Genomic DNA, 6,293 nt, shown 5'->3' on the forward strand with positions numbered 1-6,293 from the left:
CAGGCAGAGAGAGGACAAGGAGGGCATGTAATAGGTCTCTCACTTAGACAAATGAGTTAAATTTTGACAGGAATAACAAGTCTGGAATGCAATGGTACCTCTGAATCATAAATAAAGTCTTTACATTGTGCCTAGTATTTTTATTGGTGGATGTGTTATATCTGGTATGATAATGGATCTAGGCAGCAATGGTGGCAATCCATATCTCTCATCAGAGAATTGTCCTTATTCTTGGCATCTGTGTAGTGACTCAGACAGTTGAATCAGCAGCCATAATTTGTTTCCACAGTCCAGATAGATTTACTTTTTATCTGCCAGTCTATAGATTTCCAAATAGCAGTCCAAACAGCTAGGCCATTGGCAACAGTCCAAGAGTCAATAAAACTATAACAAGGTTTATCAAGGGGAATATTGGTCAAAGCTATGAGAACAGCCCTGATTTCTGCCTACATACTTTAACAATTGTGTCTACTTTCATTTCTGGATTGCTGCTGATAAGCCACAATGGCCCAGTGACACCATTTGTTTCCAGATTAGCTGAGACTTCAGTAAACTAACAAGGCCCAGCTAATCAGGGAAACCTCTATGAATCAGAGTCCCCAGTGAGTGGTCAGTGTTGTTGCAAACAGCAGAATGTGAATAAATTTATTTCAGAAATACCTATTCAGTGTTCTTATTTAAAACTGAGGTGCTATACGATACGTGTCAGCTCTTAAATATACCATTTCCATTTGATAAGTGAGGCTTTTGAGGCACTTTCAGTCTTCTTATAGTTATTGAGTCTGAGTTGACTCACACAAAATGAGAATATCAGATGGGTGAATTACATAGGTTTCATGAATAAGACATTAAATTTCAGTAAGAGTCCAGTAGCAATGTGCTCTTCAAATGGGTTTTTCCTTGGTAGTTGTGTCAGAGAGGTGATGCATACCATCCCCGAAAGGGCTGTTCTGAGTAGGGCTGCATCCCTTCCCCAGAGGCTCCAAATATCAAAGCATCAGTCACAGAGGAATTTGACTCAAAAGAATCTTAAAGTTGCATGGACTGAAAAGTAGTAGTACTTCTCTACCTATACCTCTTTCCAACCTATAGATTCCCCCCTAGCATGGAGGGGACAGAGGTGTACAAGCATATAACAAATGTATTCCACCTTCACTTTCAGATGTAGATTCAACAACAGCACACCATTTGGCCCGAAAGAAGTTACCCACTAGGTCATGTCAGTGTCCCTTTCCCAATGTAAACTTTGTCCAAACTCAGTCAGTTTATGGTCATTAGGAAAGAAAAGAAAAAGACTCTCAATAGGTTAGTAATAATGGTATTTAGAATTTGAAATAATTGATAATTGTTTATACTTTAGTAAATTATATTAGAGAATTACTTTTTAAAATAAAAAGTAATCAAATTTCAGGATGCCTGGGTGGCTCACGGTTAAGCATCCGACTTCGGGTCATGTTATGATCTCACGGTTCATGAGTTTGAGCCCCACATTGGGCTCTGTGCTGACAGCTCAGAGCCTGGAGCCTGCTTTGGATTCTGTCTCTCTCTCCCTCTCTCTCTCTGCCCCTCCCATTCTCTCTCTCTCTCAAAAATAAAATAAACATTAAAAAAATTTTTAAATAAAATCAAATTGCATATAAAATATATGAATAGGCTAAACAGCAAATTTTAAAAAGAGAATGAATTCTACAATGAGAGTGTTTTACAAACTGCTATTTTTAGAGACAGCACTGTTTTTCAATTCTAAGGAGGGAAATATTAAAAGAACATGTAAATGTACTTGTAATAATGTACTTGTATAAAGTACATGTAATGTACTTTATAATGATAGGTACAATATATCAAATGTACAGATAACTTGGTGGAATTTTAGTTGTTTCTTCTGGTCCTTATCTTCTAACCATATTAGTTTTCTTTATTATTTTCTTTTTTTTTAATTTTTTTAACGTTTATTTATTTTTGAGACAGGGAGAGACACAGCATGAATGGGGAGGGTCAGAGAGAGGGAGACACAGAATCTGAAGCAGGCTCCAGGCTCCGAGCTGTCAGCACAAAGCCCGACGCAGGGCTAGAACTCACGGACCGCGAGATCATGACCTGAGCTGAAGTCGGCCACTTAACCGACTGAGCCACCCAGGCGCCCCTCTTATTATTTTCATACTAAAAATAGTGTACCAAAGGAGAACTTTGATATTGTCAATATTGGCAATATTGTCAAAAAATTAGAGAAAAAGGTAAAAGCAATTAATTATTCTCTAGAATTTGAGAGAGAATAGTCATGGCTTTAATAATCACAGAGATAATTTGTCATAAATATTTCCTATTCTTTGAGTATTCACTTGGTATGTTTCATAAACCATTTTCAAATGTTACTCAATTATTTGTTCTTTCCCTTAATACTCATTTTACTCTCCAATATGAGGTGTAGAAATAATCTTTAAGTTCTCAAATTTAATATTCAAGACTCTAAATAGAGGGTTTTGAAGCAAACATTAAATAAGGATTGATAATTCGTGACAAGTATGAAATTATTTTTCTTTCAAATTAAGCAGTTTGTAATCTGTGCAAATATTAATTTCATAAGACCTAACTTTACAATGTGGTAATGTTTTGCTTTTTTTTTTTTTTTCCACAATAAAAAATCTGTAAGATTTAGTTTAGTGTTTAGTGGTTTGGTTAAAAATTTCATTTAGGAATTTGAGTACATAGTTAAAATTAGCCAGCAGTGTAATGCATACATTAGTACAAGGAGCTTACATTAAATAAATGCAAATTCTATTCACAACAAGGGACTATTTCTTTGTCCCTATTATTTCTTACTGAAGAATACAAAAAATAAAAAGCATTCCAAACCTGGGGTGTCTGGCTGGCTCAGTCAGTGGAACATGTGACTCTTGATCTCAGGGTTGTGAGTTCAATCCCTGTGTGGGGTGTGGAGATTGCTTAGTTAGAAAAATAAAAATTTTCTTAAAAAACACTCCAAACCGAATGGCTTAAAACAATTTTATCTTACTTTGTATGATTCTTGGGACTTACAGTTTCAGCAAAGGATTCTTGCTCCAAATTCTTCATCTAACTGTATCAGGTGGTGTTGAGGCTGCAGTCATTAATGACCCAGGCAGGGTAGATTTCCAAGTAGTTTCATGCTCACAGCTGACAGTTGATACCAGATAGTACTGGGAGTTTAGCTGGAGTTTTCAAAAAGAACACCTACACGTGGTTGTTTCTTCATGTGGCTTGGGTTTCTTCAGCATAGCAGTGAAGTTTTGAGAGGGAACATTCCACTTAGGAGCATCCTAAGGAACATCCTAAGAAGAGCATTCTGAGGGGCTTGAGTAGAAACTATCACGTTTCTTAGGATCTATTCTCAGAAGTTCCAGAATATCACTTCTGTACAGTATGTAAGTAAAGAAAATCAGTAAGGATGGCCAAAATTCAATGGGAATTAACCTCCACTTCCTGCTGGGAGGAATAGTAAGGGATGTGTAGACATCTTGATCTCTTACAATCTCCAGTGATTTTTCAGAAAATGTTTTCAGTACTGATTCTGCTAAACTAATTTTCAAAAAGTTCAATATGAAAATGAGAAAGGAATACCTTACAGTTCTTGGGATTATATTATATATTAGTTCTTTCACTTGAGGGAAATATGAATACAATATTTTCGTTGTATTCATCATATGAGGTTCTTCTGTGGAGGAAGATTAACATATTTGTTTTGTTTTATTCTGGAATTCAGGGAGGAGCTAAAATTTAAATTTAAAGTAATTATATCTCATTTAGCTAAGAAGAAATGATAATAATTAGAGCTTTCCAAACTGTTTCAGGATTTGTCTTTTATTAATACTTGCAAGTATCCAAATAAAATTTGAGTTATCATCTGTTAATAAGATAATGAAGTTTATTAGATAACTTTACAAATTTATATTATTCCTATGTACTCATAACTACAGTAAAATGGTGAACTGCAGAAAAAAAAATATATATATATGTATACCCCTTTTTTTCACTTAAGATTTGTTTTTTTATAAAGTTAGACATTTTAAAAACATTAAAAATGTTTCCCCAAGTTTCTTTGATACATTTTGGGAAACAAGTTGTAATAATCTCTCTGGGTAATTTTAGATTTGAATTAGTGAACAGTAGATAATCTAATTTTAAGTTGATATAACAGAGGAGTACTAATGTTTATCATTGGAACAATTACTTCTTACTGCTAGATGATTTTGCCTTGGGACTTTTAAAAACCCATTTTATTATTAAAGAAGATTTCAACACGTGAATTTGATAGCTAATATGACAGAAAATGTGCCCTTAAAAATTGGAACAGATAAATTAATCACTTGTGTAGATTCACTTTTATGCCTTATTAAAAATTAATAGTCATTAAGATAGTTCTAGATGGTTTATAGGGATGACCTCCACAAAGACCTCCAAAAATTCTAACTTCTATAAAAGAAATGAGAAAAATAGCCAAACCTTTTTAAAAAGCCAAAATCAGTTTTTTTAGACCTCTATAAATTAGCCAAAGGCATGCAAGAATCTGGTGAGCATTTATTAAAGAAAAACAAAAATAAATTGAAAAAGGTACACTAAAAGTATCTGTTTAATGCAAAAGAAAGCAGTAATATAAAAACAGAGGACCCAAAAAAAGTAATACAAATACAAAACAAATTGTAAATTCAGAGACATAACCCCTACCATATCAGCTATTATGCTCAATGAAAGTGGATTCGAAATTTCACTCAACAGGGAAAGATTGATATAAATGTCTAAAAAATTGTGAGTCAACTATGTGCTGTCTATAAGAGACACCCTTTAGATTCAAAGACACAAGTTGGTTGAAGTAAATGTAAAGTGAATAGGAAGAAAATGGATTGATTCTTTTGGAATGGATTGGAAAGATATACATGCAAACAGTAATCAAAAGAGAGCTGGACTGGATATACTAATGTCAGATAAAGAAGACTTTAGTACAAAATTATAACTGGAAACAAAAGGACATTTTCTAAAGTTATGAAGGTACTAATGTATCAGGAAGACATAAAATTTTAAATATACATGCACTTAACAGCAATACAAAAGCAGGAATTAATAGAATAGAAAAATAGATACTATAGTAATAATAGTTGGAGAACTCAATGCCCCACTTTCCATAATGACTGGAACAAACTAATCAAAAGATCAATAAAGAAACAGAGGATTTAAATAATACCATAAGCCAATGGGCCTACAACTATAAAATACTCAACCTTTAACAGCAAAATGTACATACTTCTCAAGTGCACATGTATTTCCAGGCTAGACCATATGCTAGACTATAAAACATATTTTAATATTTTAGAAGTGTTTGAATCATACAAAATATCTTCTCCAACTATAATATAATGAAATCAGTAAACAATAATGAAAAATAATTTGGGAAATTAAAAACAGGGTGAAATAAATAAATATATATATGTATATATATGTATATATATATATATATATATATATATATATATACATATTCCTAAATAACCAATGAATCAAAAAAGAAATCACAAGAGAATTTAAATAATACTTAGAGATAAGTGAAAAATGAAAGACAACATACCACAATTTATGGAGTACAGCATTAAAGGTTTATATTACTTGTAAAACTCTATATTTACAACAGGAAAAATATCAAATACCAACCAAAGTTTCTATTTTGAGAAATTAGGGGGAAAAAAACTGAAATCAAAACAAGCATAAAGAAGGAAATAATAAAGAGTAGGACAGAAATAAATGAAATAGAGGGTAGACACAATAGACACAATATTGTTCTCTAAACAATAGAGAAAAACCAATGAAACCAAAAGCATGCTCCTTGAAAAGATCAACACAATTGACAAATATTAGTTGACTATCCAAAAGAAAAATTAGAGAACAATCAAATTACTAAGAACATTATTACAGATCTTACAGAAATATAAAGATGATGACAAGGGAATGAATGCCATGAAAAATTTAATACAAAATTAGATAACCTTAATGAGATGAACAGATGCCTACTAAGACTACCAACACTTACTCAAGAAGAAATTGAAAATATGAATAGACCTGTAAATTAAAAGAGATTGAATTAGTAACACAAAAGGAAATCTTTAAAAACAGAGTAGCCTAGGACAAGATATCTTCACTGTGAATTTTAAAAATGTTTAATGAAGAATTAATACCAACCTTTCACAAACCTTTCCAAAAAGTTTCCAAACAGGAAACATTTTCCAACTAAGTCTATGAAGACTATATTATGCTGATACCAAAACCAG

The sequence above is a fragment of the Felis catus genome, chromosome B1 (assembly GCF_018350175.1).
Source record: "Felis catus isolate Fca126 chromosome B1, F.catus_Fca126_mat1.0, whole genome shotgun sequence".
Classification (NCBI taxonomy): domain Eukaryota; kingdom Metazoa; phylum Chordata; class Mammalia; order Carnivora; family Felidae; genus Felis; species Felis catus.